The sequence below is a fragment of the Girardinichthys multiradiatus genome, chromosome 5, assembly GCF_021462225.1.
Source record: "Girardinichthys multiradiatus isolate DD_20200921_A chromosome 5, DD_fGirMul_XY1, whole genome shotgun sequence".
Lineage (NCBI taxonomy): Eukaryota > Metazoa > Chordata > Actinopteri > Cyprinodontiformes > Goodeidae > Girardinichthys > Girardinichthys multiradiatus.
The window spans coordinates 46,544,463-46,556,511 of NC_061798.1; the positions used below are offsets into that span (position 1 = coordinate 46,544,463).

General features: G+C 44.9%; 1 long non-coding RNA gene across 1 annotated transcript in view; it reads left to right on the forward strand.

Annotated features, from left to right (window-relative positions):
• LOC124869216 overlaps positions 1-9,830 on the forward strand; it is a 51,988-nt gene extending 42,158 nt beyond the window's left edge. Inside the window, exon 2 of the long non-coding RNA XR_007038524.1 lies at positions 9,364-9,830. This is a non-coding gene — a long non-coding RNA (uncharacterized LOC124869216). The remainder of the gene's footprint in view (positions 1-9,363) is intronic.
• Positions 9,831-12,049: the final 2,219 nt, after the last annotated feature.

The window sequence follows — 12,049 nt, forward strand, 5'->3', positions numbered from 1 at the left end:
GATCAGCATGTTCTGATCCACACAGACAACAGAGTAGCAGCAGCCTACATAAATTGCCAGGAAGGTGTGCGCTCGGCCGAGCTGCTAAACATCTCCAGACGCTGCTGCGCTGGGCGCGCATCAACCTGCTCTCCACCAGAGCAGTGTACACGAGGTGGTCCTCGTCCCTGGGACTGGAGTCTCCACCCCGAGCTGATTGTTCAGATCTGGAGCAGATTTGGGAAAGCAGTAGTGGATCTTTTCGCCACACAGGAGAACGCACAATGCCAGTTGTGGTTTTCACTGAGCCCACAGGAGGATCCACCGAAAGGAGTGGATGCCTTTGCTCACAGCCTGTGGCCGAAAATGCTCCTTTACTCTTTTCCTCCAGTTCCGCTGATCCCGCGGCTCCTGGATCAAGTCCGAGAGGAACAGCTCTCAGTGATTCTCGTAGCCCCCAAGCGCAAAAGCGCGCCATGGTTTCCGAGCCTGCAGCAGCTGGTGTCAGGTCGCCCGTGGCAGCTGCTGTGGAGAGAGGATGCACTCCTCCAGGCAGGAGGGGCGATCAGGAGCGTCCCAGAGTTAGGACAGCGTCTCTGGGTCTGGCCGCTGAACAGGAGCGCTTAGAGAGGCTGGGTCTCCCGCACAATGTGATGCGCACGATTCAGGGCGCACGTGCCCCCTCTACCACAGCGTCATACGACTCAAAGTGGGCAGCTTTTCAGCGCTGGTGCGCAGAGAAAGGCGTGGAGCCCTTTTCATGTCCATTAGGCTGTGTGCTGTCATTCCTCCAGCAGTTGACTAACAGGAATTTAGCTTTCAGCACCATTAAAACTTATGCTGCAGCTATTTCTTCCTGTCATGAGGGTTTTGGTGACAGAACGGTTTTTAACCACCCGCTGATGAAGCGTTTTCTGTGGAGTGTACGTAGACACAGACCCGTGTCACGCCCTCTAGTCCCTCAGTGGGATTTAGCGCTCGTCCTGCGCGCACTGGTTAAAGCTCCATTTGAGCCCTTAGATCAGGCTCCACTTAAATTTCTGTCTTTTAAAACAGCACTGCTGTTAGCTCTGACATCTGCGAAGATAGTGAGCGATTTATCTGCGCTCTCTGTCGCTCCCTCATGTCTCAGAATACAAGCCGACGGCAGCTCAGCTGTGCTGCGTCCTAACCCTGCTTTTACAACAAAAAGCATCACGAGTTCGTTCAGATCGAGAGTGATATCTCTGGATGGCTTTTATCCTCCTCCTCATAACTCTGAAGAGGAGGCCGCCTCTAATCTCCTCTGTCCCGTGCGCGCGCTTTCATGTTACGTAGCACGCACAGCTGCTACTCAGTTCGGCCTTCCTGTTATCTGCAGAAAGCATCTCCCTTGCCTTCTAATGGTTGCAGTCAGAGGTTGCGCTAGGCTTTTTTGTTGTCTGTCATTTTGACTGACAGAGTAAAAAAAATGTAGTCATAATCTATTTGTACCCATCACTTTGTTTTTTATAGTGACACAATTTAACAATCAATAATATTTATTTTATTAATTATAATTAATATTCAGTCTGCACCCATGAGATGTAAGAATGTTTTAGAGATCAGACGGCGAAAGATGAACCGGCATAAGTACAAGAAGCTGCAAAAAAGGACCACATTCTTAAAAAGAAGAGTATTGGAGGGCAGAGGGAAAAAGAAGCAGAATAAATTCGCTCCCAGCGTCTGTTCGTGCATTACAGAGAAAACTCTGCAGGACGTCCTCTATCTGTCCAGCGCCTCTCACATTGGCTGTGTGAGGCTATTTTACAGGCTTATATTTCCTCTGGAGAATCTCAGAGCTCATTCAGTCAGGGGGATTTCATCCTCCACGGCTCTGCATGGAGGAATGATAGTTGAGGACATCTGCACAGCAGCCTCATGGTCATCTCCATGCTCATTTATTCGTTTCTACCTGCGAGATGTGTCAGGTTTCTCCATGACTCGTTCTGTTCTCAGGGTTCTGACAGAATGATTATTATTTGTTGCATTTATTATTGAGTCACCCTTCCTGCATGCAGACGCAAGGTGTCATAATATAAATTATCAGCCACGGTTCATGACTTCTGCTGTTATTGTCACTGCGGCTGTGTTTTATTAAGCCTCCGTGTGAACAGAGGTTATTCTCCTCTGTTGTGTTGTCTGTGGCACACGAGGTTGTTATGCTCCATCACTACGCATGATCCAGTTGCTGATCTGTCTCCACATTCCCTTCTGGAGATTTTTGACCTGCTCTGCTCATCGTTACACTGTTACAGTTCGTAACCTTCATTTTCCTATTTACAGCAGCAGGTCTGTTATCTCAGCCTTTCCCTAACCAGAGATATTCTTCTCTGTTCATTGTGATGCGCAGGACGCTTGGAGTGCGTCATGATGCATTCAGAAGGCTGAGTTTGGTTTCATTTATGCGAGCAGATGTTCTAGTAGTGGTCTGGATGGACCCAGTGAGGCATAGACTACATCCTGCTTTGTCTTTAACCCACTAGCGATAGCCTTAAAGGGCGAAGCCTATACAAAATAGAACGTTGGTTATGTACTGTAACCCCAGATTCTATGAGTATAGGCGCAGCCCTTTAAGCTCTGGGCCTCACTGGTTCCTGTATGGCTGAAGGAAAAAGCTATTTTGGGAGCCGTTTGTCCGGTCTCACCGTAATTTATACGGACCGGCGTGGGGCCCACACTGCAGGTGGGTGTGGACTAAAGTTTTCAGTGCTGCGCTGCGGACGAAGGGATAAACCCACTAGCGATAGCCTTAAAGGGCTGCGTCTATACTCATAGAATCTGGGGTTACAATACGTAACCAATGGTCTAGAGCTGTGCTTAAGCAATCCCAGACAGCCGGGGTCCAACCACCAGGACGACCCACTGAAGTTTTTCCCCAGTCAGAGCCTGAACCCATGCAGGTGGGGGGAACCAGACTTACCCCGGAAGGACGACTAAAGAGGAGACAGTTAAATCTCTGTCCTTATTGTGGTTCACCCGAACATTTTATCGCATCCTGTGATGTGTGCCCAAAAGGCAGAGTCCGCCGGCTCTAGTGGGAGGGCCGGTGGACCAAAGGATTCCAGTTCAGACTCACCGACTGGTTCTTCCGGCCACCCTGCTATTCAACCTTGAAGCCTTGGAAGTTTCAACCCTAATTGACTCAGGTTCTGAACAAAACTTAATCAATCAATCTCTAGTTAAACGAGCGGGCATTGAAACGGAACCCCTTACGTCACTCCAACAAGTTGTAGCCCTGGACGGGAGAATTCTTCATAAAAGAACTCATCGCACCAAACCCCTCAAACTGATTCTCTTAGGTAACCACAGTGAAATAATTATTTCGTTTTTTTTCCTGTCACACAAAATCCTCTAGTTCTGGGTTTCCCCTGGTTGAAGCAGCACCATCCACACTTCAATTGGGTTAAAAACTGAGTGGAAGCTTGGTCTACTAAATGTTTATCTTGTTGTTTACAGTCTGCTGTTTCACCTCAACAAATCGCCACAAAGGACGAACAGGATGAACCCCCAGACCTTTCATCGGCTCCCTCCGAGTATCATGGCCTGCAAACGATATTTAGTAAATCACGGGCCCTGTCCCTACCACCTCACAGACTTTATGACTGCGCCATTGAACTGTTTCCTGGAGCTACATTATCCAGCAGACTTTATCATGTTTCCAGACCCGAGCAACAGGCTATGGAGAAATATATATCAGATTCACTCGCAGCAGGGATTATCCGCCAGTCCTCTTCTCCCCCAGCGGCCGGTTTCTTCTTTGTGGGGAAAAAGGATGGTTCAATAAGACCCTGCATTGATTACAGAGGACTTAATAATATAACTGTTCAAAACAAATATCCCCTACCTCTCATCGCATCTGCTTTTGAACCTGTTTGTAACGCCAAATTGTTTTCTAAATTGGATCTCAGAAATGCCTACCACCTGGTCAGGATTTGCCATGGTGATGAATGGAAAACAGCATTTCAAACTCCCCTAGGTCATTTTGAGTATTTAGTAATGCCTTTTGGTTTGCCTAACTGTTTTCCAAGCCCTGGTTAATGATGTCCTTCGGGACGTTTTGAACATTTTCGTTTTTGTCTATTTAGATGATATTCTCATCTATTCCAAGGACCTGCAGGAGCACCGACGTCACGTCAGACTCATCCTCCAACGTCTTCTGGAGAATCGCCTTTTTGTTAAGGCTGAAAAATGTGAATTTTACAAAGCATCAGTAACCTTTTTGGGATTCATCCTCGAGGGTGGGCAGGTTCATTCGAACCCGGAGAAGATTAGAGGCGTTTTGGATTGGCCCATTCCAGACACACGTAAGAAGCTGCAACACTTTCTGGGCTTTTCAAACTTCGACCGTAGGTTCATCAGAAACTACAGTCAGACCGCTACCCCCCTCACTGCATTAACATCTACTAAAATCACCTTCAAGTGGACGCCCGAGGCCAACCAAGCTTTCAACTCTCTAAAAGAACTGTTCTCCAAAGCCCCGATTCTAGTGCATCCGGACACTTCTAAACAGTTGTTTTAGAGGTTGATGTCTCCGACTCACTCCGGTATTGGAGCTGTACTCTCTCAAAAAGCTGAATCGGACAAGAAGCTTCACTCTTGTGCTTTCTTTTCCCACAGACTAACGCAGACAGAACGCAATTATGACATTGGGGACCGTGAATTACTGGCCATCAAGTTGGCCTTGGAGGAATGGCGGCACTGGCTCAAAAGTGCTGCTCACCCTATTCTGGTATGGACAGATCATAAAAATCTAGCTTAATAACAGACAGCCAAATGCCTTAATTCCCGCCAGTCCCGCTGGTCTCTGTTCTTTTCCTGTTTCCGCCTACATATCTCTTACAGACCCGGATCTAAGAACATTAAGCCAGATGCCCTCTCCAGACAGTTTGCCTCGGACCGTCATCTTGAGCCATCTACTTCCTCCCAGTTGCATTGTGGGAGCCTTAACCTGGAGAATTGAGGAACGAGTTAAACAAGCCCAGCAAGACGAACCAGACCCTGGAACCGGTCCAATAGACCGAACCTTTGTTCCCTCGAGGTTATGTTCACAAGTTATTTACTGGTTCCATACTGCTAAGTTCTCCGTTCACCCAGGCATCAGTCGCACAGTGGCCCTGATCTCCAGAAGGTTTTGGTGGCCGTCCTTGCATAAAGACGTCAGGGACTACATACAAGCATGTGCGGTCTGCGCCCAAAACAAGCCCTCTAACCAACCTCCAAGGGGTTTACTTCAACCCCTAGAAATTCCTCATCGCCCATGGTCCCACGTCTCCCTTGACGTTTCCTGCGACCTTGCCTCCTGGTTCTGACAAGGACATCATCTCCAATCCAGTCTCCATTACCTTCCATACAAGCTCCCCGGACCAATATTGGCTTCTTACCATCCCCTCCTCAGGCGGCTTCTACCTCCTCACCCTCTGATGTCTGCCGCTTTAAAGTCCTGATCCAGGTGTCCTGTTACCGAATCAATAAACAAACTTAAGAACTGTTTTCAATCTCCTGAGTTTATCTGCATGTTGGTCAGAGCCGTTAACATTAAGATGACAGTTTTGTGCGTACGCCACGTTTATTAATGAGACCAGGTATGAATGAGACCTCAGCTAAGATGTTTGTAGCCCATGTGTAGGTTTCGTCTGTGCAGAGTGGCTCTTTGAGAGCTCATGCCAGCCTTAGGCCACTCCTTGTAAGCTTTTCCAAATTATTGAATGGAATTTGCTTGACAATCCTCTCAAGACTTTCCTACCACGTTTTCCTTCCATACCTTTCTATGAATATGCATGGATTCAGAACTCTGAAGGCACCCAGATTCTTTTCAATTACCTTTTGTGGCTTGCCCTCCTTCTGGAGAGTGTAAATGGCAGTCTTCTGGACATCTGTCCAATCAGCAGTCTTCTCCATGATTGTGGACCCTACTGACCCAGACTGAGAGACCATTTGGAGGCTCAGGAAAGCTTTGCAGGTGTTTGGAGTTAATTAACTGATGAGGGTGTGACACCATGGCTGTCCAATATTAAATTTTTTACAATATTCTTGAGACACTTGAGACACTGAATTTTGGGTTTTTATTATCTTAAAGCCATAATTATTAACATTACAAGAAAGAAATGCTTGTTATATTTCACTCTGTGGGTGGTGAATCTATATTATGAGTTTCCCTTTCTGAATTTCTTTTCATAATATTCTTATTTTTTGAGCAATTGGCAGTCCTAATAAATAAAGCGGAAACTGAAGACGTAGACACTATAGGAATTTAAATTATGAACATATGAATAAAAAATGTTGTCTTTGAAAATAAAAAGTGTTTATCTTATTGTTGACCTATTTTAGATTTTCTGCAAACTATGTACTTTGACGTAGAATCCTTAATCAAAAGAATAATCTCTTATGAAACAGCATGAAATGCATTTGATGTTTTCAAGGAAAGACAATAATTAAATATTAAGGATCACTTTAAATCCAAGATAATATCAAATCAACAATCAGCTGGATAACATTTTGCATGCAAATATGTATGCATAATGTTACCTACTGACACAAGCAACAAACTTGCGAAGCACTCTATATAATTGTGAAGAGCATATATTTGGAAAGATCTCTCTTCCTGCACAGTTTGGGAACCAATCAATTTTTGTAGAATCATGTGATGACACAGATTTTCCAGTTCAACACCTTTCAACCTCAGCCACTCAAAGATGTCTGTATAATAGTATGTGGGAAAAAGAAACCACAAAGCACCCATGACCAGAATTTTGGCACTCCTGTGAATTCATGCATTTTATTTGACAGTTGTAAGACTCATAGTCAGTCTTTTAAGTTCTGTGTTTTTCTTTTTCTTTTTAGGAGACATTGCACAAAAGCGGTGAGCCCGATGTAGTCATGCAGGTTTTTGTTATATACTGACCCAACAAAAGGGCAAAGAAGACGATAAACAAAGTGACAACATTTTGAAAGAGGAATCAAGCAGGAGCTTAATACAATTTTTAAATAATAAAACCTACACCCATGACTGTAATTTATGATGCCAAATTTGACTAGTGAGAAAAGGTTTATGCAATAAGGTTGTTATATATGAAAAAATTTAATTCTGGTTAAAACTGTTTCCTAAGTGTTTGAGAAACACTAAGACAAAAGGAACTGCTTAAGATATTAAGGTTCAACTCAATAACCACCAGGCTATCAAGAACTGGAAATCTTTGGAACACCAGTGTCACATTCTGTAGGGAAGCCAATTTTATGCCACCATGGATTGAGAGGGTGCCAACCAGGAAAACAGTTTCTGCTCCAAAAATGAATCCTTCTAGCTCAACTGAAATGTTTAACTCAAGCCAAATGCCTTGTGGAGAAAGTTTTATTTTATGGTCAGATGAAACAAAGGTTAAGCTAATTGATTAAATTGACAAACAGTGTTTGGAGGAGTCAAAATGAAGATTTCAAACCTGAGAACACTGTCCACATAGTAATGGTGGCATCATGCTGTGGGACTGTTTAGCTCCCAGGATCCTGGTTTTATGCACAATGTGGATGGAAAATGAATGGACCACCTACATATTCTTCAACCTCAAATCAACCGCAAGATGATACAAACTGAAGAAACACTGGGCGTTACAGGCTGAAAACGATCCCAAACTAACTTCAAAACTGATTGACCTCCCAAAAAAACCTTCTGGATTAGGTATGTTCAGGCACACCTCAAACACACTGCCTCCTTGGTTGATTTAAAGTAATCAACCAAGCACCATGGAAGACTAGTGGATCTCCACAAATCTGGTCACCCTTTGGTAGAGTTTCCAGATGTCAGAAGGTGCCACGTTCATCTGTTTAAATAATTACATGCAGACACAAAAAGCTCTGGAATGTCCAGGTATCATGTTGTTCAGAAAGGAAACAGGTTATGTGTCCCAGAGCAGAATATGTTTGGTGCAAAATGTTGAAATCAATCCTAGGCCAAAAGTGAAAGACCTATGGCTGAAGCTGTTGAGCAAGTGTCCTAATCCGTGACAGTAAATCATGTACTGACATGGGCTGAAAGGCCACTCATAAAGGAAAAAGCCATTACTCCAAAAGTAACTTAAAAAGCAAGATTATAGTTTACAAATGCACTCAGAGACAATGACCTTTATCTTGGAGACATGTCCTGTTGTTTGATGTACCCAAAATCAAAGTGTTTGGCCCTATTTGACCAACATTACATTTGGAGGAAATGGGGAGAAGCTTCCGAGACAGAAAACACCATCCCAATTGTAAAATTTTGCTTCCAGAAGATTGGAGCACTACACAGAATAGATGGCATCATGAGGAAAGAACATTATGTTAAGATATTGAAGCAACATCTCAAGACAGCAGCCAGAAAGTCAAAGCTTAGTCACAAATGGCTCTTTCTAATGGACAGTGACTCTAAGCATACCTCCAAATTAGTTACAAAGTGGCTTAAGGGGAACAAAGTTCTTCTTTGTTCAAAGAAAATTAGTAGGCAGATTTGAAAAGGTTTGTGTGAGCAAACTACTGTGAGACACATTTGGATGGATGCCCAAAATGTTTGACGCAACTCTTATAGTTTAAAAACAATTCTAAGGAAATGTATGTGAACCTCTGATGTATAGAAAAATCTCACAATATGTTCTAGCACATTAATCTGAATATTTCAAATAGGAATAGGTTAGGTTATCTGAACGGATCCAAAAGTGAAAAAGTTAAGTCTGATTAATGTCAGACAGTAAGGAAAACTGGTTATGTCTTTCTACAAAAAAAGACTCTTTAACGTCTAAATGCTCAATTTAAATGAATGTTGTAAGCTTTACTATGGTTTGTCATTTTATAATTTATAATACAATATAAAAGCTTCTTCAGATCAAAGTAATTATTTGTCTTACAACAGATAAACAAAGGCATCTTTCTCTGTTTTATTACTGTATGATTCACCGTGGAAACAGTAGCTTTAGGGTCCTTTTCTTTCTGCTATGGAAGTGACCACTTCATGTAATATATGGTATTTTCTTTGCCATATGCTGCAAATTTGAACCCAGACAGTATGTGATCCTCAGACAGGAAAGTGTTTCCTCATCTTGTAAGATGTCTTGTCTGAGGATCAGTGTGGCGAAGCTACCCAAACGCAGAGAGAGAAAGCAAATATCTCTGTTTTATGATGCTTCTGAGCCCAGAGGAGATTCTCTCTTGTTGTTTCAATTTTTTATTCATTAAAATCATGTTGTTCCTTTAAGTATGCTTTATATCATCTAGAAATTTCTTTTATAGATATATTTTCATGACTCTTTCCAGTGCTGTATTTTATTTGTTTGTTTTTTGCCTTTGTTGGTTTGCTTCCTCTCCACTTTTCCTGTCCCTCTCCCTCTATCTATGCCTCAGTGCTGGTGTTTTTCTGAAACATAACAAGGTCTGGGGCTGCGGTACGTGTCCATGGATGCTCTGGCTGCAATGAGGTGGCTTCTTGTGTGGTCTCCCAGCAAACTTTATGATTTATTCAGCTAAAGGCAGAGGAGCACGACCCCCAGTGACCACAGAGAGAGAGCTGCACGTGGGTTTAATGATTTCACCACAAAAATGTCTGCTATGGCTGGGCCTGCAAAGAGCGGAGAGCCCCCCCACTGGATGGATGAGGAGTTAGGGGGTTGAAAGAGAGCCTGGCTGACCGGACTAAGTCAATTCAAATCTTACCACTACATCTGTAGATGCAGGGATTAGGATGGAAGAAGATGGCAGGAAGCTACATCCATTGGCTGGTTGCAAATGTTTTGAACTCTCATCTTTCAGCAACTCCTAAGTGTTTCCTCAGATTGTGTTTTTCTTCATTAAACATTCCTTTAAAAAATGTTCTCAATGCCTTCCCTCTCCTCCATGTGTTTTGTTGCCAGTGGAAGATTTCCGAAGTATTATTGAAATGTGAACACTAAGCATGATGTAATAAAAATTTCATGAACAGAAAGAGGGGGAAAATAATAACTGGAGGGGGGATAGTGGTGGGTTGGGGTGGTGGTGGTACTTGGCATATTTTCTGCCACTGCCGTCCAGGTCTGCTGGCCAAAGAGTGTGACTGCTGAGGGTTTGGATCTGGATGCGATGCTAGGTCCAGCTTTTCTCTCTGTCTGTTTGGCTACAACTCCTCAGAACAAGATGATGTCATTCACAGGATTTGTGAACATTTGTGATAAAGAGAGGAAATCACAAGGGCGAGCCCTGTAGTCTTATCCTAGGCATGAACAGCTCAAAGAGCTTTTCCATCTGCAAATACTACAAAAACTTGCTCATAGTAACCTTTGCCACTTAAAAAAATATTATGTCATAAATGTGTCATACATTATATACAATATAATAAATTGAGTGATGCGTACCTTTAGGGAAATAAAAATTATGTGATTATGTGAAACATCAGTAGTTTCTACATGTAGGAGCGAAACATTGACAATACCTAGAAGGATAAAGACAACATAAACATAGCATTACAAAACTCAAAGACTACATTAAGTGCAACACCTAATATAGGATGCTAAAAATGTGTCTCCCCAGCCTCCCCCATTTTTATTCTTTGTTATGAACAATTTATTAATGTCACTCCCTCCTGCCCATGCCCCTATATATAAGAAAGAGAAAAATTAAATATCTATCATTACTTGCTTTTCCCCCTCCTTGAACTGCCACCTTAACGTGGTGGAGGGGTTTGAGTGCTCAAATGATCCTAGAGGCTATGTTGTCTGGGGCCTAAATGCCCCTGGTAGGGTCTCCCATGGCAAACAGGCTCTAGGTGATGGGTCAGACAAAGAGCGGTTCAAGAATCCCTCATGAGGACAAAAATATCGAGGCACGTGACGTCACCCGGTACGGCGGAGCCGGGGTCCCACCCTGGAGCCAGGCCTGGGGTCGGGACTCGCTGGAGAGCACCTGGTGGCCAAGCCCGAACGAGAGACGCGAGGCCATCCCACAGTGGGCCCACCATCTCCAGGGGGAACCTTGAGGGACCGGTGCAAAGAGGATTGGGTGGCGGACGAAGGTGGAGACCTCAGCGGCTCGATCCCCGGATGCTTAGGCTGGCTCTAGGGATGTGGAATGTCACCTCGCTGGGGGGGAAGGAGCCTGAGCTTGTGCGGGAGGTCGAGAGATATCGACTAGAAATAGTCAGGCTCGCCTCCACGCACAGCGTGGGCTCTGGAACCCATCTCCTTGAGAGGGGTTGGACTCTCTTCTACTCTGGAGTGGCCCACGGGGAAAGGCGGCAGGCTGGTGTGGGTTTGCTTGTTGCCCCCCAGCTCAGCCGTCTCGTGTTGGGGTTTACCCCAGTGGATGAGAGGATCATATCCCTGCGCCTTCGGGTTGGGAATAGGCCTCTGACTGTTGTCTCGGCCTGCAGGCCGAGTGGTAGTGCGGAGTACCCGGCCTTCTTGGTGTCCCTGTCGAGGGTGCTGGATAGTGCCCCTCCCGGGGATTCCATTATTCTGCTGGGGGACTTCAACGCCCACGTAGGAAATGACAGTGACACCTGGAGAGGCGTGATCGGGAGGAATGGCCTCCCCGATCTGAATCCGAGTGGTGTTTTGTTATTGGACTTCTGTGCTAGTCACGGATTGTCCATAATGAACACCATGTTCAAACATAAGGGTGTCCATCAGTGCACTTGGCACCAGGACACCCTAGGCAGGAGGCTGATGATTGACTTTGTGGTCGTATCATCAGACCTTTGGCCGCATGTTTTGGACACTCGGGTGAAGAGAGGGGCTGAGCTGTCCACTGATCACCACCTGGTGGTGAGTTGGATCCGCTGGAGGAGGAGAAAGCCAGACAGACTTGGCAGGCCCAAGCGCATAGTGAGGGTCTGCCGGGAACGCCTGGCGGAGCCCTCGGCCAGGGATGTATTCAACTCCCACCTCCGGGAGAGCTTTGACCAGATCCCGGGGGATGTTGGATACATAGAGTGTTCTCCGCATCTATTGTCGATGCTGCTGCCTGTAGCTGCAGCCGTAAGGTCTGCGGCGGAAATCCCAGAACCCGGTGGTGGACACCGGCAGTAAGGGATGCTGTCAAGCTGAAGATGGAGTCCTAT